Source organism: Podarcis vaucheri (assembly GCF_965113315.1).
Source record: "Podarcis vaucheri genome assembly, chromosome: 4".
NCBI classification, from domain to species: domain Eukaryota; kingdom Metazoa; phylum Chordata; class Lepidosauria; order Squamata; family Lacertidae; genus Podarcis; species Podarcis vaucheri.
In genome coordinates, this window is record NC_138762.1 from 31,395,119 (window position 1) to 31,418,728 (window position 23,610).

The following is a 23,610-nucleotide window of genomic DNA, read 5'->3' on the forward strand; positions in this document are numbered from 1 at the left end:
AAGCACATCTGGAGGGCTAGAGGTTGCCCTCGAGCACTCCCCATAATACCACATTATGGTATTCCAAAAGTCATATAGGCAGGTGTGTTCCTGGCTAATAAGACCCTGTATCTTAGCCCCAACCCCTGCAGCAAGCTCATTTGCACTTGCCCCTCATTGCAGGTCCACGTTTTTTAGAAACACAGGACTCAACTACACAGCTGTAAATAAAACATTTTAAATCTGTTGTAAAGTACAATATACAAATGTGACACTATATGCCGGCACTGAGCCATGCCAAATTCAATGTATTTTTCAAAACTTTTTTTTTAAAAAAGCATTTTCACAGTGTTTTTTATATGTGTGTAGATTCCACCACAGTTGCACCTCATGGTCCAGGAACTTCCTTCCAGCATCCTTGCATGAGCTATGCTTCATCACCATTAGGACAATCACAGGAAACACTTGGGAAGGTAAACAAAAGGCAGCCCTTCTCACCTAGTCTCAGGTTTATTCTGAACACATCCACTTATTACCTGGTTTGTGAAATTGGCTTTTGGTGGAGAGGCTAAATGAAGCTTTAGGGAGGCGGGAAGGAGAAAACAACAAGGGTTTCAATTTACTGGAGCACTTCACTGAAAGATTTCTATCCTGTAGTTTGGGGGTAGTGCCTGAATGGCAGATTTTGTGCACATGTAAGAACTGGAAAGGGACGTGGGTAGTGCCGTGGTCTAAACCAGAAAGCCTAGGGCTTGCCGATCAGAAGGTCGGCGGTTCGAATCCCCGTGACGGGGTGAACTCCCATTGTTCAGTCCCAGCTCCTGCCCATCTAGCAGTTCGCAAGCATGTCAAGTGCCAGTAGATAAATAGGTACCGCTCCGGCGGGAAGGTAAACGGCTTTTCCGTGCGCTGCTCTGGTTCGCCAGAAGCAGCTTAGTCATGCTGGCTACATGACCCGGAAGCTGTCAGAGGACAAACGCCTGCTCCCTCGGCCTATAGAGTGAGATGAGCGCGGAAACCCAGAGTTGTCCACGACTGGACCTAACGGTCAGGGGTATCTTTACCTAAGAACTGGAAGGCCATTTTTTTTTTTAAATCTTTTCAGCAGCGCAAGTACACCAAACTTCAGAAATGGGCTTGCATGGACATGTTGGTCCAAGATCTTTGGGTGCTGTAGTCTTTCAAATCATGCATTTTATATTTGACTTCATTTAGTAATGCTTTCTTTTGAAATGTTTAAGATAATTGTTTTGTTAACTTTGCTCTGCTAAATGTGCATTCTGCAGTTGACCTCCTCTGTAGTGTTTTGGGTTTGTTTTTTTTAAAAAAAATTAGGATAATATTTTAGTTTTCTGTTAATTATGTTTGAATGAGTGTTAATTGTATTTAAATGTATACTTTATATTTGAATTTCTTCAGTAATGTTTTGCTCTGGATTGTTTTATTTGATGTTTTAAAGTAGTTTGTAAACTGATTTGAGATCCCCCCTTAAAAATATAAAGCAGTATAGAAATGAATTAATAATAATGATCATAATAATAATAAAGGTAAAAAGGTAAAGGACCCCTGGATGGTTAATGCCAGTCAAAGGTGACTCTATAGGGTTGTGGCGCTCATCTCGCTTTCAGGCTGAAGGAGCTGGCGTTTGTCCACAGACCATGACAGAAGCCAAAGCACACGGAAACACCATTTACCTTCCTGCCACAGCAGTACCTATTTATCTACTTGCACTGGCCTGCTTTTGAACTGCTAGGTTGGCAGGAGCTGGGACAGAGCAATGGGAGCTCACCCCGTTGCTGACCTTCTGATCAGCAAGCCCGAGAGGCTCAGTAGTTTAGACCACAGTGCCACCCGCATAGTAATAGTATTAGTAATAATAATAATAATAATAATAATAATAATAATAATGTACTGGGTATACTCTTTCATCCTGAATCTTTTAGGCTCCCATCCTGTTGGTTACAGTGGCTTATTGATTTCTAACAAGGCACCCCTGTTCCAACCTTCGTTTTCATCTTCTATAGCACTCAGTGGACTCATGATCACCCTTTGTTTTACTTGAGGTTGTTTTTTTTAAAAAAAGAATAGCACATATAATATACTGGGGCCAAAATGTCATGCACACTTAACTGGGAGAAAGACCTATGAACTTATATCAAAGTAAATATGCACAAGTTGTTTGCATAGGACTTGTCACTGATGTACTTTCCCTACCTATTGCCCCGTTCTTTTGCCTTTCTGCATCCACCAGGTTGTTCCAGCGCTGGATACAGGTCCCTATAAAGTGCTGTCCTAGGCAGCCACCTAGTGGAAAGGCCATCCTGGTCCTGATGCAAATGGCTAATTAGGCTGTATTCAGACACACCACTGCAAAAAGGCATGAAGCACCAAGCCAACCACAAACCTGGGAAAGCACCACTTGTAAGGCGGAAGAAAGTCCAGATGTTTCAAATGAGATTTATTCTAGTCCTGTCACAGGTTGGATCAAATCATTTCTCAGGGGCACTATAAATATACAAATAGTATATGCCCTAAGAATGGGATCATAAAATGTAGGATATAATGCACTCTCATAGTCCTTCCACTAAATCAAACAAAATTATCAAGTTCCTTTAAATGTTTTCTCCCTCTCTTACACACATATATCAAAAACCCAAATGTCTAAAAATTAGACAACTCTCAAACATGAGAACCACCTAAACGGAGCCTAAAACCTGTTTAAAATTACATGCAATGCTGCCTGAACAGCAAATGCAAAAGAATAAACTAAATATTTAAACAGTAATTTTCATCAAATGCAAGAAACATAACAGCAAATCCTGATGCAAGTCGCTTCCAAAATGTTGTGTGTGTGATACCAAGAACCACTGTCTATGTAGCCAAGTGCTACTAATGAACTCAGGGAATGTGTGTGAGCACAGCTTTCATATCCTAGATCTGTTTGTAGGGGAATTACTTTTATTTCACAGTCAGTCACACTCTGCTCCAGAGAGGATGGTTGTACATGTTGTTGCTTGGAGCTTAAAAGCCTGATCTTGTGCCGCCGCCGCCAGCCCAACTGACAGAGAATGTTTCCTATGTGCATTCAAGCAAACCCACCCTGCAATCAGTGAAAAGATAATAGCCGAACTGGATGGATGATATGGGCCGGAGTATAAATGCATATCAAAGACCACAGGCATCTGAACGGCCACTGTGAGAACAGAATGCTGGACTAGATAGATGGGAGTTCATGACATACAAGTTTCTGTGTGTGGCGTATGTAGTTCCTTAAGATGAACTCACCTGCTTAAGAACACACAGGCGACTAAGGCCAGCTGTCGCATGCCTTGTATCTACTACAGCTTACATGCTGGGGCACAGGGGCAAAAAAAGAGCAAGCAGTCTCTTGTTAAAAGTTGCTGGACAGAGGCTGAAAACCTGCATTTTCCATAGCAGCAGGGGAGCACAAAACCCACGTTCAAGACATTGGTTGTCTTTAGAGCAGAAATAAGAAACATGGGGCCCTTCAGGTGCCTGTGGACCCCAACTCCCAAGTGCCCCACCTAGCATGGCCAGGGATAATGGGAGGTGCAACACCTGGAGGGTGTCCTCTGCTTCAGAGGAGTATGCCATGTTGAATCACAATCCTTCTCCCGGTGTCCCCGGCTTATATGTGGATTGTGCAAACTTTTGTAGTAGATCCAATAACTGTGGGTTGCTTTGGGGTGGGGGGTGGGGAGACCCAAAAATAAAGAGGCAATACATTTAATTAGGATCATGTAAAATGTCATAGTGCAGCTGGCAGGCTTTTGTGTTCCCCTGATATTCAGACTGGATCAGTGTTCGAAACTCCCATTGTTCTAGGTGCATTTTGCAACAGGGAATTTAATTAGTGTGAGCAGTTTCTGAGCTCTGGGCGCAGTACTGCACCTAAGATTTCAGATTAAAACTGCAGAGTGAAAGGAAAGAAGGACCTCTTTCTGCCTCCCTACTTCCAGCTACTCTCTGAAGACTGGAGAAGAGACCCTCTTAAGAATATTAGGGGTGTGTGCAAGGTAAGGACTAGATCATGTGAAAAATGAACATAATATTTTAGCTGCGATTCATTCATTTTCAGTTTATTATTCTTGTTATAAAAAAGCGCACCTAGACATTCTGTTGTTGCGCCCATAACCTAGGTTTAATGTGCCATTTAGCTCCTAGCTTTCATATATCAGTTTCTAACACTGGACTGGATGTTAGGCTAAGAAAAAGTTGGGATGAGAAAGAAAAGACCCTGAAGTCTAACGTTTGTAACAGTTGCAAGAAGGAGGTGTCCAGTGGGGCATCTGGATACAGAATGGCAGCTTTAATAAGGTTAGAATCAGTGTGTTTCAAACCTGGGTCTCCAGTTGTTTTTGGACTGCAATGTTCATCATTTCTGACCACCGGATGGTGGGACTTGGGAGTCCAACAACATTGAGAGACCCAAGTTTGAAACACACTGAGTTGGATCCTGGTGGGTGCAAAAAAACATGGCAGATTGCACTAAGGTTGTACTGGGATCCAAAAACAAGGGCTGTTCCCCATTGAAAAAATAAAACCCACTGGTTACTTGGCTCTGCCTCCAGGTGTTGTGGGGAAATATTACCTTTTGGCTAGTTGATATTTTCCCCCTAGTGAACTTTCTCAGACAGCACAAAGGGTAACTGAGGGCACTGATATTTTATTTTGATGAAAGCAACACTGGCTCTTTCTGGATGACAATACCATAGGAAACAGATGGGTTTTGATAAAACAAGTTATTTATATCTGTGACTAATCTTAGTTACTCACGTCATGCTAAGAATCACACATGTGCGCCCCAGAAGAATCAGTGATCAGCAAGAACTAGCACATTTCTTTTTGGGGGGTGGGATGGGGAGGTATTACTTATAACAAGCCCAGAGCCTTGCTGCTGACATGTCACGTGTGGAATCGGCACAGCTTCCTCACCTCCAAGTGCTTGTAGTGGTTCCCTGGGGATGCCTTGACATATAGCAGCAGCAGCTGCCTAGTTGCATACCTGTCAACTGTCCTGCTTTGAGCAGGACATCCCGGAATTACAGAAGCCACACCTGCTTCAGATTGGATCCCGAGATGTCCCGTTTTCATTGCCATGAGTGTGTGGACCTGAAAGATGCCCATGTTTGGAGGCCATGCTCTCTTGCTGGTTATCTGGAATGGTGCAGCCCTGAAAGATGCACATTTTTGGGAGCCATGAATCCTGTGACTCACATGGAGGTGCAGCCCAGAGAGATACACACCCCGATTTTCCGCTGCAGGATGTTGGAGGGCATGTAGTTGGTCAACTCATCAAAGAGAGATCCTGCCTCTCTCATTGGCTTTGTTTCCCCATTCCATCTTCAGCCGGGGGGGGGGGGTGTGGGGCCAACATTGTTGCTGCTGTGTCACTAGCTCTTCGGCACCTGTTTGGATCTGAGGCATCGCATGAAATGAATGGCACTACAGCAAGAGATGAGGAAATGTATTCGGCCTGAGGGCCACACTCCCTCCTGTGCAGCCTTCAGAAGGCCACATGCCTGCGGTGGGGAGGACGAAACAGACATGTAGGTGTAGCAACAATGGCAATTTTTTTTACCTTTGTTCATTTGGTTAGCTGCTACACACACCCAGGCAAGGAAGAGGCATTTGATCAGGCACATTCCAACCAGGCAAAAACTTATAGGGTGCAAGAAACCAGAGGCCTTTCTTCTTGGAAGAATAGGTTTGGAATTGCCCAAGAAAGATGTCAGATTGTTTTTGTATGCCACAACAGCTGCTAGAATTTTGCTGGCCAAAAATGGGAAATCACAAGTAGTACCAACAGTGGGAGGAATGGCAGATGAAGATGATGGATTTTTCGGAGCTAGCCGACCTGACCGGAAGAGTCCGCGACCAGGAGGAGGAGGAGTACTAGGAGGAATGGATCAAATTTAAAGACTATTTAGCTAAATATGCCAAGATAACTTAAAAAGAAATACTTGCAAGTACCAGATTGGCTTAGGATTTAAATAAGTGATGTTATTGAATAATATATCTAAAGTTAAAATCAAAAGAAAGAAAGATGTTAATTGATTAAGTAAATTTTATGAGAAATTAGTTTTGGAAAACTGTTACAATGATATACATAGAAACTCAGCCAGGGGGATTCGAGGAAGTCACCCAACAATGTTAACAAAAGTGGAACTAATATAGTTAGGATTTATGTTTATTTGTTTGTTTATTTGTTTTTGATGTTTGTTATAAATTTGGAAAATCAATCAAATTTTTGGGAAAAAAACAACAACTCTTGGAGTGCAAAGTAGGACCAGTAAAGGGTATGGCCTGGGGAGAGGGCCAGATAGAGAGGTCTGAAGGGCTGCTTCTGGCCCCCAGGCCTGAGGTTCCCCACGCCCATGCTACAGGTTACCATAGGTGTCAGCAGAGGCACCCACAAACTATGCAGTCATCCTGCAAATTATTTGACTCATAATAAAATTCAGCAGAAAAGCCTCAAGCTCTTTGAAGGACCTGGGCTCCAGCTACAGGCAAGTATTGAACCCACCTTTCATCCATGGTCCATCCAAGCCCATTGCAGATGCTTCAGAGATGCATTGCCTGTCATTCATTGCAGACAGGACAAGTGGCAGCCTTGAGCCAAGATGAATGAGGGATGGACTCCAGCTGCAGAGTTCACATGTGGATCTAAAACTTATCCACTGCCTGGACAGCTGGGGCTAATGTAAACAACATATTTTATTTTTGTTTTATTTATTAGATTTATATACCGCCCTTCAGACCTCAGGGTGGTTCACAGGATAAAATGCAGGATATAAAACATACTGCTTAGTAGTAGTCGTGGGAGGAGGGCCACTAGTTGCAGAACTTGCAAAAGTTTCCAAACTACTGTTAAAAACATTGATGAATCTTGTGGCACCTTACATAGCAGCCAACATATTATGGAACTAGCTTTCATTGAGTGTTTACATCTTTTCATCTCTATCCATGCATACCTGCCAACTTCGGGTAGCACTTAATTTATCTGATGAAGTGGGTTTTCGCCCGCAAAGGCATAAACCGCAGTTAATCTACTGAGTCCCAAAGAAATCTTTATTGTTTACTTGCTGCAGCTGACTACCATTGCTACTGCCCTTCTGGAAGTTAGGCTCCTTGAATCCCATTCATTGTTTGGGGTTGGACAAGGTAGAACATATCAGGTAGAACAGATTCATTAGGCCCCTTCACATTTTATTTATTTTTCAGCCTCATGTCCTCCAATCATAATATAAGTTTAGATCTCGAGTTTAAAGGATGCAAGAATGCAGGGTCTGGGTTTGGAATTGATATTGCCAATTGAAAATCTAATTCCACGGTTCAGGGGCCTCCTTGGAGAGGAGTTGGAAGTAAAGTTAGTGGCAAAAGTACATTGCAGATTCTGCCTGGCGCACTTGGCGCTTGTGCCTTGATTGGATGTGCAAGCCTGCACTTTCCCATCAGCACCAATTGTTACAGTCTGAATTATTAACAGTACATCACAGCAATCAAATCCTTCCAAATCAATGATCAAGATTCATTTATTTGTATTTAGTCATCGGACCACCACAAAACAAAAGTTTAACAAGGTAACATCAATGAAAGATAACTCGGCCCCAAACAAAACTACATGCAGCATAAACAAACTTAAAATGCTGAATTCCTCTGGCAGATCACAGCATATCGCTTTCTGACATTCTCACAAATTGAAAGTGAACAAAATCTTTGAATGTTGCTCACATCCCTCAACTTTCCCTCATCTCCACTTTTGCTGCATTTTAGTTTGCGCCTTTGCCGTTTTAGGGGCGTGTGTGTGTTGAATTGATATGAACTAAAAACAAAAGTCGATTATATATAAATATGCACATATGCATAGTGACAAAAGTTCATAAATCTTCATCCATAGCCACAAATGATCCAGAGAGAAACCACATCTCTCCAACAGAACAGGAAAAGTATCAACCAATAGGTTTGGGAGGCAAAAAGCCACAATTTCTATATATTTGGGCATACATATATCCCAGCAATATCTACTTTCTGAAGTAGCCTGTTCCATGGTTGAACAGTTCCTACCACCAGAAAGTTCTTCCTGATGTTTATTTAGAATCTCCTTTGTTGTTATTTGAATAACAAGACCCATTGGTTTGGGTCCTACCCTCTGGAACAGCAGAAAAAAGCTTGCTCCATCTTCCAATGTGACAGCCCTTCAGATATTTGAAGATGGCTATCAGATCACCTCTCAGCCTTCTCTTCAAGCGTTTGTATAGATTTCACAACAGCTAATGTGTGGTGAACTTTCTATGCAATGGCCCCCTTCGCCAACCTGGTGCCCTCCATATATTTTGGGTTGTTAAGTCCCATCAGCCCCAACCAGCACCGGACAGCACCAGGCACAGCAAAGGGTGCCAGAGAGATTTCTCAACCCTTCCCCCCAGCTCTGCCTCTCTGCCATGCAAGCATATGGAATTGTTCGCAACTCTTCTGCTTGAACAGAACCACGTAAGCTTAAGGGGAAGCCTGGGCATATTTTTGGTTGTAATTCAAGGAGCAGAGCCTCTGCCAGCCCGGAAGCAGCAGGATCCGATTCTGCTCACAGGAACACAGAGAAATATCATGTATGGGAAATGAGAACAGTCAACATGTTCCTAGGTGTTCTAGTTTCAAAGCAGTGATTTACCAAGCTGACTTGCACTGCAAGCTTCCAGTGTTCCATGCCGGAAGAGAACGCTAGATTTGTGGCTGAGGAAACTGAATGCTACAAAGAAGACCCATGATTCACTGGGGAGTCACACAGAGTGTGATATATATCTAGTACACCCCGGCCCCTTTTCAAATGCACAAAACGTTGGATGGCAATCTGGATCCTGCTCTAGAGTGGACTTACAGAGGCTGACGTTGGGCAAATCATTACTCCTCAACCTTGGCTTCCCATCAATAAAACGGGAAGGAAAAAGACACAATCTACTTACTGTTATGAATTTGTGGTGGGTGGGTGTTAAACTGTATGCCAGACTCTTCTAACCCTTGGATCCAGCAAGTATGAAAAGCTAATCAAGCCTTCTCATTCTGGGAAATAGCCAAACTAGCTTCCTGGTGAGGTGATGGGCAAATGGGACAGAAAAAGCCACAGCTGAGAGCAGAGCTGGGGCCGGGATGTGAGCTAGAAGCAGCAAGCTGGAGCAACATTTGAGAGCAACACTTGATTCTGTTTGACTCCAAGGCTGCAACCATGGGAGAAACAATACCCTTTTTGGGGTGTTGATGCTGTGAACCCCTCCATCTGTCCAGGGGTCCTTTACCTTTTTACCTTATACAATGGCCCCCAATATTTACCTGGTTTACACGAACAAATATCTGAATGGGGAAAGCCATCTCCCCTGAACTGGGAAGCAAACTTAAGTGTGTTCTTGATACTGCTAGTGATTCTACCTTGGTCTGTTCTTGGTAGGAAAAGGAAGCGTCAGGAGTGAAGGGACAACAAGAGGAAGGTAGGGCAGGATGGTCGAAGATGCACAATGGTCACAGGTTCAATCCCAGGCGTCTCCATGTAGGTCTGGGAGCTTCTCCTGTCTGGACTCCTGGACAGCTCTCCATAATACTGAAAACATGGCCTGACTTGTGAGAAAGCAGAGATGGATTACGGGGGAGAGGTGAAAAGGGGAAGGGGGCTGAGTGCGAGAGAAGAAGAAAATAAAAGGAGCGTCGTCTAAGAAAAATAAAAGTGGGGATAAACAGTCGGCTGAGCCTCTGCGGTTTCTCCGAAGGCAAATTAACTTTTCTTTCAGGCTCTCGCCTTAAAATTGCAAAGAATGTAGCAGCACAACATCAGCTCTCCGATTTATTAATTCCATCCTATCCTACAAGGCCGCCAAACAAAAGCATCTGTGTTTCCTCTGGAGGAGAGGATGAAGGGGCTCATTCATGGTGGAGGTGGGGAGAGCAGCAGCAGATAGGGGAGAGCCATCCCTGCCTCATTCCTCGCTCCTTTTCACCTTTGTGCGGATTTGGGGAAGGGGGAGAGAGAGAGAGAGATGGGGAGGGGGATTGCACATGGAGATGAAAAGCAACAAAAAGGGCGTACAATGTTACGGAGCGGAGGAGAACAAGATCAGATGGAGCTTGAAAAAGTCTAGGCAAGCTGCTCAGCAAGAGGACTGGCATTTCAGCCCTCCCTCAACCCTGCAAAAGAGCCATCTTAAGCCTATGGGGCTCCTGTTATTTTCCTTTAGGAAGCAACTGTTCTTCTGCTGAGGCCATTTGATGTGCCTTAAAAGTCTACTGCTTTGCATGCAGAAGGTCCTAAGTTCAACCCCTGGCATCTCCAGGTAGAAACCTTGGTGTGAAATCCTAGACAGCTGCTGCCAGACAGTGCAGGCCAAACTGAGCTTGATGGACCAGAACTGAAGTAGAATTGATTTATTACGGTCGCAGTCTGGAAATGAGCTTGATGGACCAATCAATGGTCTGATGTAGAATCATAGAGCTGTAGGAGAATCCAACCCTCTGCAAGGCAGGAATCTCAGCGAAAGCATCCATAACAGATGACCATCCAGCCTCTGCTTAAAAACCTCCAAGGCAGTCCACAACCTTTCTGTCAGAAAATTTTTCTTTATGTTTAGTCAGAATCTCCTTTCTTGTAACTAGAAGCCATTGTTTTGAATCCTACCCTCCAGAGAAGAAGAAGAAGAAGAAGAAGAAGAAGAAGAAGAAGAGGAGGAGGAGGAGGAGGAAGAGGAGGAGGAGGAGGAGGAGGAGGAGGAGGAGTTTGGATTTGATATCCTGCTTTATTACTACCCGAAGGAGTCTCAAAGTGGCTAACATTCTCCTTTCCCTTCCTCCCCCACAACAAACACTCTGTGAGGTGAGTGGGGCTGAGAGACTTCAGAGAAGTGTGACTAGCCCAAGGTCACCCAGCAGCTGTATGTGGAGGAGTGGGGAAGCGAACCCAGTTCACCAGATTACGAGTCTACCGCTCTTAACCACTACACCACACTGGCTTGTTCCCTCTTTCATGTGACAGCCCTTGAGATATTTGAAAATGGCTATCATATATCCTGCCAGTCTCCTCTTTTCCAGGCTAAACATCACCATCGTCATCATTATTAATATACCACCCTATACCTGGGGGTCTCAAGGCAGTTCACAGAATAAAATCAAGATATAAACATACCCAACTCCCTCATCTGTTCCTCATAAGGCTTGGTTTCCAGACCCTTGACTATCTTGCTCGCCCTTCTCTGCACACGTTCCAGCTTGTCAACTGGTTTAAAGCCATTTATAATTTACAGATGCCTCCCCCCCTACTATGTTTTTGAAACCCCAGGCCATGGTTTCTCAAATACAGCCACAGGGGACGATGGGGTACGGTCCCAATGTCACTACATTAAGTTTGGAGCCACATAGTGTGACTCTCCTTGCTCCCACCAGTGACCACTGCAGGAGGAGGCGAGGATCCCGTTTCCCTCACCCTGTGAGCTCCTGACATTCGCTGTAATATGCTGCCATGTTGAAATTTCTTTGGCTGTGGGGCACGCCACAGATTAAATCTTGAAGGTGTTCAACTGTGAACCAAAGTATAGGGAACGTGCACCTGCAGGTGACTTTGTAAAGAAAGTTAAGGACAACCACAACGATAGCATTATGCAGTGATGCGCTCAAAGGGCAGGTGAGGCCAAGGAGTGGGGAAGCTCTCAAAATACAAGGGCATTGCTTTCTGTGCTGATTATTTCTGAGTTGTCAATTGCTTTCAAATATAGTGGCGTTCTTCCCCGATTCCTTCCCGCGGCCCCTCCTGCCCCCCACCCCCGCAACTCATCACACTCCTGCCTTGAAGCCTCTTGGAAACAGGCTACCAATTCTCTGAGTGCAAGACAGAAGGAATTTCCTGGCTGATTGATTTCTGGCTTGAAGTAGCCAGCAATTGTGAAGTCTCATCCTAGGAAAGCAGCCAAACTGGGGGAGTCTGTAGATGGGACGGCATCCAAAACCGTGGAGTGGGGAGGCTGGGGCAGCTGGGCGGGGGCATACGAACGGCGTCAGGAGACGGAGACCTTTCTGCCTTATGCACGGAGAATAAACAAGGAGAAAACGTATTAAACAACAGGGGGACGTCTGTCGTTAAAGCAGAAACAAGTCTTTAAATTAAGCCGGGCACTTTGCTGAACCTTGGGAATTTGCACATGCTTAACCAGGACAAGTTGGGAGCCAATGGATATTGCTGCACACCTTGCACGCTGGCCTCAAGGGACTATCTGATATACAGCGAACAGTGGCAGCCCCCTCTCCTCCACCTTTCCAGTCAATGGAATCTGTGTTTGATTGCTTTTTAAGGCATCCGTTGCACTACTGTTAATAGGAGCTAACAGGGTTCTACATCGGTCAGACCACCTTTGATTGAGACGAAATCAGATCTACAGTCTGAAGGCAGGCAACACAACATCACTCCCCGCGAGCTAAGCAAGCCAGAGTCTGGCTAGTGCTTGGATGGGGGACTGCCTGGGAACCGTGTATATGCTGGGTCCCTCTGAGCTGTCACTAATTCTCATTAAGGGTTCAAGAGTATCCTGTAAGTTTAAATTTGCACCATTACCCCTCATTCCTCACCCCTCATGCTCTCCCAGCTGAAACAGGGATGTGCTTAGCTCAGTTTCCTACATAGATCTTGGACTTGCTACTTCTTTCTTTAAAAAACGAAATGAAAAGCTTATATGGTGACCCTGAAATTGTTACCAGTGTGGCTATGGCTGCTCAGTCATTTCATCTTGTTTAGGGAAGTTTTTAATGTTTTATCTTGTTTTTAATATTCTGTTGTGAGCCACCCAAAGTGGTTGGGGAAACCCAGCCAGATGGGTGGGGTATAAATAATAAATTTATTATATTATATTATTATTATTATTATTATTATTATTATTATTATTAGTGAATTAAAGCACTTCCTCACCCTGGCAAAACAGACCTGCTTTTTAACAAGAAACTGACCCCTCTTTTTTTTTTGAGATTAGGAAAGTGACAGGGAAATGCATTGTGTGGGATGAACAAATAATCAACGGGGAAGAGGATGAACACTCAGAAGCAAATGAAGAGGCTCGCTCATTGTCACAAACGAAGCAGAACAAATGTCCAATGAAGACTGGGCACAACGCAAGCATATCAGGATGAATGCACAATAAATAGGTCAACTGGAGGAACACACTCTCTTGAGTTCCAAAATAGGGGGGAAATAGCATATGCATGCAGGGAATAAATAAAATGAAATCCCACTTAAACACACACACACTCACACAACCTCAGCATTTGTAAATAAGTCACACATGAGACCATGCTCTACTAGACCATGTTTGTTTATCCAGAATTATTATCATCCCCTGCTATGCACACCCAGCATCACTAACATGGATTTGAAGCCATGCCAGTTTCACATTATACAGGGAGACGGAGAAAGCCATCTCTGGGGCCAAGCAGCACTGATATAGGAAAGAAGACCATCATTTGCCTGGCCCCATATAGGTCTGCTTTACAGACATTGCCACCTTACTCAGAAAAACCAAACCAGCTGAAAGGAGATCCTGCACATTGCAAGGACCATGCATGAAAGCAATTAAAATGGTGGTAGGAAGTCAATATGACACTGTGCTCCCAGAATTCTTCAGAAGTCCCTTGACACACACCCCCCAACCTCTTCTGCTTCAGCCTCTGAATCTGAACTGTTCCCTGTCACAGGCTCTTCCTGCTCACTAAACCCTGCTGTCAGTTTGGTATCTAGCATCTCTTCCCAATCTTCCCCCTCTGATCTATCTTCAGTGTCCCATCACCAATCCCTGGGCTCTGAGCCTTCCACCTCTGGGATTTCCCTTGGGGGTTCCCAGTGCTATTTTTCTAGAAAAAGAGGTGCTGGAACTCACACTGAAAACCTCCCTTGTTCTCTTGGAATGGCAATGGCGCCCACCTGGGAGACCCTGGGGGTTCTCTTGGGGGTTCCCCAGCTAGCGCTTCCTACTAGTCATTATCGCCCAGCCAGCCCCCAACACCAACCCTCACTGCTCCCTACAGCCGTGTAAGGAAAGGGCACGGTGGTTTGGCGAGTTGTAAGGGGAGGGCTGACGAGGTCTAAGTGGGGGTGGGTGGGTGAGCAATACAAGCAGGGTCACAACCCTTAGTTCTGCACAAAACTGGAGAAACTAGAAACTGAGAGAACCAAAAATTGACAGATTCATCTATCCCTACTTCAAGCACATATTAGCGAGGGCCCACTCACCGGAGAAGCATAATATGATCTTTTCACAGTAGAACTGTAGTGCGTCTATCCAAAGTCTGTGATGGGCTGGCAGCACTTCCCCCAAACAAAATTGCTTTTGCTTTTCTTAACATACTGCAATATGTAGCCACATAAACCTGGCAACTCTGCACCATTACGACTAGCCTTAACAGGTTTGCATCAAGTGTTTAAATTTTATGAATGCTCATTTCTCCTTTTTATTACATTGCTTCACTTAGCAAGCAGAGAGCTACCAGAGCTGTGGCCATTGATGCAAAATACCTGGGACAACTGAAAGCACACTGGCTCAGAACAGTTTAGCTTGGCCTTTGTATTCCAGCCTGGTTCGTAAAACAATGCCTCAAACAGGCTTCACAGCTGATTGCAGTGTCCTTTCAAAGGAGCAAAGGGCAGCACAAATTATACACTGAACCGTCGGATTCAGCTGTATCCAATTGTTTTTGCTCTTGAGCTACAGGAAACCTGTTGCATCTGGTGGTGTTCTGAGCACCGAGATATAATGAATTATGCTTCATTTCTTCACGGAATGAGGCAGCCCCCCAAAATGGCTAAACTTGCATTATTTTCACGGCGACACTGATTTTCATTCCCCTCCTTTCGATGACATGAGGTGCTTTTCTTCAATGAATAAATTGTGTTTAATTGCAAGACACCCACTTTTTAGATAATGTAGAATGAAAGCTACGTGCTTTTAACCATTAACACCACTCCCCCCAAAAGCTCTTGTCAGTTCTCAATAGAATCTCATAGAATGATAGAGTTGGAAGGAACCCTGAGGATCAACTAGTCCAGGCATGGCCAAACTACAGTTCCCATCATCCCCTGACCACTGGTCCTGCTAGCTAGGGATGATGGGAGTTGTAGGCCCAAAACATCTGGAGGGCCAAGTTTGGCCATTCTAGTCCAACCACCTGCAATGCAGGATTATGCAGCTGTGCCTTATGGGGATCGAACCTGCAACCTTGACATTGCCAGCACCACGCTCTAACCAGCTGAGCTATTCTGTGAGGCAGTATCTTTTCACTGGTGGGCATAGACTTAAACCCACCACCACCAGTTTAATCAACAGTTGTTTCCTATTTATAAAGATATAAAAAGTAGTTGTTTCCCATTTGAAAATATATAATTTTATGAATGACCACACAGGGCCATTCCAGAGTCGCTTCTGCTCCAGGGTCTGCTTCCTCTTAGGGTCAATGTGTTCCATCTGCTTTCTGCACTTTGGGATAGAGGAAACTGCTTGAACTGTAGGGCAGTCAGCTGGACGGGGTACAAATAAAATTATTTATTATTACATTACATTATTATTATTATTATTATTATTATTATTATTATTATTAGGTAAAGGGACCCCTGACCATTAGGTCCAGTCGTGACCGACTCTGGGGTTGCGGTGCTCATCTCGCTTTATTGGCCAAGGGAGCCAGCTTCCGGGTCATGCAGCCAGCATGACTAAGCCACTTCTGGAGAACCAGAGCAGCGCATGGAAATGCCGTTTACCTTCCCGCCGGAGCGCTACCTATTTATCTACTTGCACTCTGATGTGCTTTCGAACTGCTAGGTTGGCAGGTGCTGGGACCAAGCAATGGGAGCTCACCCCGTCGCGGGAATTCGAACCGCTGACCTTCTGATCGGCAAGCCCTAGGCTCTGTGGTTTAACCCACAGCGCCACCCGCATCCCACATTATTATTATTATTATTATTATTATTATTATTATTAATTATATATTTGAACCCAGGCCTCTTGACACTCTAACCACTACACCACACTGACAACAGGGAGACTTCAGCAAAGCTATTTCTGTGATAACTCCTTTGCTCTCTGGCTCTCTGGTGTCTTGGACACTGAAGGTGGTTCCAGATGGGTGAGGAATGTCAGGAATCTGCCGTATACTGAGTGAAGTCACTGGTCCAGGACTATCTACACTGACTGACAGCAGATTTCAGGCAGGCTTCTCTCTCTCAGAACTTCTGCATGTAAAAGAAGATGCTTCACCAATAAGCTGCAGCTGTTCCCAGGTGGGTGCTCACTTTGGGATCCCTGCTCCCTGTGCAAGCAGGTTTTTGAGGTCCACGTGACATTACGGGCTTCAAAACGCCAGCCCACATATTTCCCACCTTTAGAATCTTGTGAATAAAAAAAAAAACAAACTGTTGCCAGCGCTCCATCTACACTATTAAACCCCCATGTGGAAGCCTGAGATGGAACCATCCCAGGGGGCAAAGGGCCATGGGCCATGTAGCTTCATAGCAGGCACAAGTAGCTTATATGAGTACCAGGCGTTGTAGAAATGACATGGCCTAGGTACCCCTGTGCCGAGGGTGCTGTTGTTGAGGAGAAACAGCATTTTGCAGGGTTCCTGGTGCCTGGAACTTTGCTATTTCAGTGAGAGAAAGAAGGATTCACAGGCTGCCAAAGAGACCTCCCGTTGCCGCCATCAGGTGAGTTTCAAAGAAAGTGAAGGTAAGAAAAGGAAAAGGCTGGTCATTTTACCTGCTTAGCTGTGTTTGTACATGTTTGTATTTTATACTCGGTGGCTGATGCAAATAAATATCTATCTATAAATAGGGAAGGGGTTAAGAGGCTTCTCAGAATTTGAGTTTTCAGGGGACTGTGGTTGAATTTGGACCCTGGTGGCTCCTGATTATGTCACTGAGAGCATCACACAGTCCAAATTTCAGAGCAGGCTCTGCATAATACATTTTTTTTTAAAAAAAAACAACAGAAAATAAAATTACAAAGAAAGCGTTGTAAAGACTATGAGGAAAGAACATAGATTAAACACCACACAAAAGCTACAATTTAAACTAGTCTGCAAAGCTAAGTTCCTTATCGCTACAATTTTTCATTGAGACAATGGAGTTCCAGACATCTTAAGTTTGTTTTTTTTTAAAAAAAGTATGAAATCGTTCCTCCTATCTGAAAACCCGAAGACTCCTTGTATAAAGCAAATCATTGGGGACTAGCCGTCCAACATCTTTTTATAGGATTTTCAAACAAGTTATTAAATGCTTTCACTAGTGCCCCCTCCTTTTTAAATCTATCTTGATACGACTTTCGAAAATCTAGTACAAATGATTATTGCCAAAGTCAACATAAAGTACACTTGCTTCTGTTTCTCTGCTGCGACACAACATTTCACGAATTTCAATACATTTTCTGATTCTGGGGGTGAGGATGGAATCGTTTACATTAGCCAAAGTGAAATGAGCTCATTAATAACACATAGCACCGACAGAATGCATTTGAAGCACATAACCATCATATTACATCAGCCCTGTAACATATTCCTCATGTGTGTCTGTGCACACTTGTGTATGCTATGGGCACCAACCGAGTCTGGCCTTGGGAGAGACCTGAATGAGATCACAGTTCTGCCACTTACGTTACACAAATGCCATGGGATTTACAGAGCATCACTCTTCCAAACAAAAATTCAGACTCGCTGCATGCAAAATTCAGACCCCTTCTCATCTTGCTCCAATGTCCGTCGTGTCCACCCTATGTGACATTTTTGTGCAAATGTGATATGCTGCTTCCCCTTACATCAAAAGTGGCTGCCTATTCCTGACCCCCCCTTCAGCAATGCTCTCTCTAAAAGCACCTAGAATATCACACTTCTCTGGGCAACCGTTGCTCAAAAAGTGGAAATGATTCATTAATGGATATTCAGCATGTTGGTACTTTTGATTGGCTCTGGCATACAGCATGCTTTTAATTCTGTATCAATAGACTTTCAAAACACACAATATAGAGTTTTAATTGCTGCAGGGTTCCCTCCTCCTCCTCCCACTGGCCTTTTATTCAGTGTAGAGTTAAGTGCACTGAAAGTGATGCTAAGAGGCTGCTGGTGCTCCTGCGAGACAAGCATGGCAATCATACTCTGCGTGCTTCTGACCCCCCTGCAGGGGGACTCACAGCTCTCACTCAATGAACAGCGTTTAGGTACAGAGTGTGCCACATACATAGCCAATCCTATATTCAAGTTACGCCAGCTGCATGAGGATGGCAGTCACTACTAAATTCCTGTTGCACAAGTGGGAAAAGGCATTACGCCGGCAGGTGATCTGAGTTCTATGCAATTCACGCTAGTTGCTGATCAGCAATTCGTTTCCAGGTTCAAAAGGAAGGTGCTGGTGTTAATCTTTTAAATCTCTTAACAGCTTGGGGCTTGGATTCCTTAGGAACCACCATTTTCTGTACGTTTTACACCTCATGAGCCATCATCATCTGGGGGCCTGTTCCAATTCCCTCCATCTCAGTAGCCAAGGGTTGGGATTTGTGTTGAGCAAAGTCAATTATGCCCTATCACTATACTGTGCTGGGTGATCACTGAAGACGCTGCGGCTTTTTTTTTATTTTAAGGTTTTTAGTTAATTGCATGATTTTTGCTGGGTCAGTTCCATGTCACCTTTGTGCTGCTGGAATTTGTTAAACAGGTTGGATACTGCTAACTTTTTAATTTAAATGTCCATTGTTGTATTTCAGGGACTATGCTTGTTTTATTCTTTTTTTTCTTGAGTCTTTTTGGAGAAATTATAAAATTGTGTGTGTGTGTAAATTTATATTGTGACTGCAGTATTACTGCAAATCACAGAATCAGAGTTGGAAGGGACCATAAGGGTCATCTAGTCCAACCCCTTGCAATGCAGCAAACTTTTGCCCAACATGGGGCTCAAAGCCGTGATCCCGAGATTAAGAGTCTCGTGTTCTACCGACTGAGTTATCCAGGTCAAAACACAAAGCACAAATTTCATATTTAAGACATGGGGCTACATTGCTGTCCCCTCATGCCTAGACACACATGGTGAAATACGTGGACACTCTGGCAATGGGAAACTTGGGGGAAAGCACTTAGGGCATTGCACTTGCCAATCAGGACTAACACTCCCCTCTCCCCTCCTGCTGCAATCTCAATAATTATCTCCCAGCAGCTGTGAAAAACCTGCATGCTAAATACAGCAGTGCAAGTAATGCCCAAGTTGTTGACTTTGGATGCAAATCCCTCCAGAAGCAAATGCAACTCTTGCAGGGGTGACACCGGTTCCTGATCCTGCACCAGAGGACACAGCACATGTACGTAGCTAGGACTTGGAAGCTTTCTACACACAAGACACAGTGAGATGTGCATTCAGCTCATTTGAAGGTTAGTAACCTAGTCCTAACCTCAGCTCGCGCCATCCTTTGCTCTTAGGGTCCTCTCCTCTCCCCCTCTGCTATACAATGGCCTACAACTTGAACCTCCAATACTTCCTGCAGTTCTAGTTCTATCCCCCACCTTGACTTGTAGTGCTCCCTTCTTCTCCAGAGGCCGATTCACACATTACACAGCAAGAAATGAGCCAACAGAAAAGCCCTGATCACAATCCCGTCTCATAGACCCAGCAAGACCCATGTTACGCACATTCACACTTTATCCTTTTAGGTGTGCTCCCAAACAAGTAATGTGTGAAGACACTCATGGCCTCTATAGCAGGTGTGCCCAACGTGGCATCCTTCAGACATTGGCGTCCAAATTCCATCAGCCCCAGCCAGCTTAGTCAGAGATCATGGGAATTGGAGTCTGGCCACATTTGGAGGACACCATGTTGTCTACATCTGTAGATCAGGCCTGGTATGACAGCCGACATCTGCTTCTAACTGGCAGAGAGATTTTACTCCTCTTCTTCTTTTGCTTCCTGCTCCACAGCATGCCTCTTTTATATCCGCTGCCTGGCAAGAAGATTTTACAGGACAAGAGCCGGGTAGTGGATGTGTTTGTAACCCATGACACAAATGCTGTATCTCAGCGCAAAGTCAGACAGCTGGGCACCATGTTGAAAGGTTTTTTTAAAAAACGGTGTGGCAGAATATACAGGAAGCTTTCCCGGCTGGTCACTTGAACTAAATTTATGGTCACCACTGGCGACCAGGCAGCCATATTTCTGAGCTCTTGTCTAGTGAAATCGGCCATTGCCAGGCACTCTCAAGCTACTTACTCCTCTACCTCTTCCAGTCTTTGGCTCCCATTCCTTGGCTCTGCTTCTCCCCTTAATGCTGATTGCCATTTCAGTTCTATGCCCCCCCCCAGCTGTCCCCTAGCACCTTCCATCACTTTGTAATAGCCTCAAATAAAACAGGCTGGCAGCCCCTCAACTTCCTCCAGGCACATCACGGTCCTGAATTTCAATAGCCACTTCAGGTTAGCTTGATCAAAATGCAATTGTCCCTCCCCCCCCTCCACCAGCCCACGTATATAATCAGGGCTGCAATGGCCTCTTCTCCATGGTCCCTGTTCTAAGACAAGCATAGTTGCGTGTGAGAGAGTATGCTAGATTGCTAAGGCTGTTTTGGACTGTAGAAGCAGATCAGGCTATACAAAAAGCACGAAAGTCCTACACTTTCTCCATCTCCCTGCTTTGGAGATATGATCCTTCACTTTCTCTTTGGACTGAGGGCAAGATTCGTATCATCAAATCTGGATCAAAAACTGTCTCCCCTTGTTTTTAAAATCTATGTAGCAAGGAGATATTCAGCAGATACGGCTTATCTATCACTGCAACACCATGACAGAAGTTGTACCTGCACAACTTCCCCTTGGAAAACAGATTTCCAAGGCGCAAGAGCACCTTTCAGATATTAGTAGCCTGCCATTCATCCTCAGACATTGTAACTTGGCTCAGCACAGATGTGGGACGCCTGCCGTCCGGAGCACATCTATTAAACCTTTTCCTGCATTACATCGGTACAGAACATACACGACTGTAGGTCTTCACTGCCATTGCATGCACTGTATGTTGCTCAATTTGAGCTGCAACTCATCAAGGGCTTTGCTGTGGGATCTCTTTAATGTCACAGCTCGGCACGGGAACACGCCAATCCCCATGAGCGAACCCCGAGTCAATATGCAACTACAATTTGCCCACGGTCCCTCTTGCACCTGATTATGGCTTCCAAGTCAGAGAGCGAGGATGCTGAGCTCATGCCTCTCATTTGGGTAATTAGACCTTGTATGCACCTGAGTGGTTTAGAGTGGCACAGAAAGTGAAGCTGTTACCCTCATCAGATTCATCCTCCCTTAAACAATAATTACATCCTAGAAAAGGAAGAAGGTGCATCCTAAATAGAAACAAGCACGGCAAGGGCAAAGGAGGAAAAAAAGAGAGAATATTTTCTTCCACTTAACGTTCTAAAAGTGGTCCAATCTTCTGAATCTTGGATTAATGCCTCTTGCCAAGTTGTCATACTTAAGACTTTTAAAAAACATCCTGGAACCTTTTTCTTTTGTTAAAGTACCGCGACTCCCCCTCCCCCCCTTTGTGTGTGACTCCTTTTGTTTAATCCAAACAAAAGAGGAAGATTTGATTGGGAATTGGAGAATGCAGTGGGTCCTTGCATGCCCATCTCTGCCGCTGCTTTCTTATCCTTAGGTGAGCAGGCTCCCCGGCAATTTGCAACAGCACATCTGTTTCCCCTCTTCCAAACGTAGTTAAACACAGGTGACATTTCAGGTAAAGATGATGGGAGGGTTAAATAATGGATTGGAGAATATCCTCTAGGATTCTTTCACTGGAGCGTTAAATATGGGAGGGATGTAGAAAAATGCATTATTCCATCCCTTGTAAAAACATCCCCACATCTCTCCGTCTCTCTTAAATCCATCAAATTTGCTGAGGATGAGAAAATATTCGTACCTAAGGAGAAGGGTGTTATTCGAGCCATTATATATATCTTAAAATTCATGGCAATTGTTTGCTTCGCTTAGCACCTTTTAAAGTTAACTATGTCCAGTAGAGACGGGACTCTTACAAAAAGAAGGGGGGAAAGTGGGCAATGTCAAGGGTGTTTAGTCTTAAAACATTGTCCCCCTAGAAAGAGAGAGACTCTCCTGCCCCCCCACTCAACATTTATTTATTTGTTTTATTTAAAAGAAGAAGAAGAATACGGTGAAAATCTCTCTGTTCATGACACAGACCTATTCCTCTCCATGCGGTTTTTTTGTTTTTTTTTTACCTGAGGAAATAAATGCGTCGGCTTGTTTCACGGGTAAGTTGCGACGAGGATCTCCAAGATCACCCGGGCGAGGGTCTCCGGCGGGATCTCCCGGCGCTTAAAGGCGGCCGCGGCACCCTGCTCCAGGATGTGAAAGGAGGCGAGCAGGCAGGCGTCCGTCCGGCTGCAAGGCTACAGGTCTGCCGGCTGCGGCTGCAGCACGTGCCCCAGTGGCGTCTTGCGCGCGATCCAACTCCGGGCCGCCGCCTCCTCCTCCTGGCCAAGCCTCCCGCCGACTGGAGCGCAGCCGCTTCGCCGGGCGCCCTTACAAAGCAGCGCCGCTCGGCGCACCTCGAAGCTTGCGGCTCTGGGTGGAAGGAGGCGAGGAGGAGGAGGAGGAGGGTTTGCTTTTAAGGCCCCCTCGGCGGAGGAGACGCCGAGCAGCGGCCCACATCCCGGCGCGCCACCTTAAGAGGAGGGAAAGCGGGCTGAGAGCGAGAAGGGCGACCCGGGAGGAAAACGGCACGCGCGCCTTGGTCCCGTCTGGTGCAGAAGGGCTCGCTTGCTCGGCAAGCAGGCAGCTTGGAAGAGTCCGCCTCATCTTTCTCCGACACGCCGCCTTTTTAATCCCCAGGGGGTGCGGGGGTGCGCCGGAGCGGAAACCCCTACGCGATTTCATTCCATAGGGCGCCGCCGCAGGGTTCTTCTGTTCCCACGATCGCTAACCCGGGTTGGAAAACGAAAAAGCTACGCACATACTCGCATGCGGGGAAAGACGGGGGCTGTGACTGTGAGGAGACCGGGGAGACGCTGGCTGGTGGGAAAGCTCCCCAACCCCCAATGACCACGGTTTAATGATGCGGATGGCATGCGCAAAGAAGCGTGTTGAGGGAGGGGCGCTTCCTCGTGGGGGTTTGGGGTTGCAAACGGGTCGGCTTTAGAAAGGGTGAATCTGGATTAGATTGGGTGCGAGCGGGCTGACTGGTTGATGGCAACGCGGTGCTGTGGACGCTGCAAAGAAACTTGCAGGCGCTGATCCCAGGACAGGCAATCTTATAGAAGGGACCTGATACGTAGAAAGCGGCTTTGGGTGTTTTGGGAACCAAGTGTTGAGAGCGGAGGAGAAAATGCAGGAGAAAGCCATGTTGAAAGGACTCCGAGCTTAGCAAGGCAGCTCTGCCCTTTGCAAGGGAACACCTGTATGTATTGCACCTGCGTGTCCCATGACAAACGTGCAGTGAGTGGGGGGGGGCAATATACTGGTCTGTGCTCTCTAGGAAACGGTAGGCCATTCATGGTTAGTAGATGTGTGTGTCCAGTAGGGGTGGAGGGGAGAGGGGAGAAAACTGAGTCTCATTCAAAGGTGTGT

At 45.3% G+C, this 23,610-nt stretch overlaps 1 protein-coding gene across 2 annotated transcripts in view; it reads right to left on the bottom strand.

The window, feature by feature from the left end:
- Window positions 1-23,066, bottom strand: part of LOC309531846 (galactosylgalactosylxylosylprotein 3-beta-glucuronosyltransferase 1-like) — a 59,726-nt gene extending 36,660 nt beyond the window's left edge. For both annotated transcript variants that reach the window (XM_082221600.1, XM_082221599.1), the window contains exon 1: window positions 22,263-23,066. The gene's annotated coding sequence lies outside the window, so the exon portion shown is untranslated. The remainder of the gene's footprint in view (window positions 1-22,262) is intronic.
- Between the last annotated feature and the right edge of the window lie 544 nt (window positions 23,067-23,610).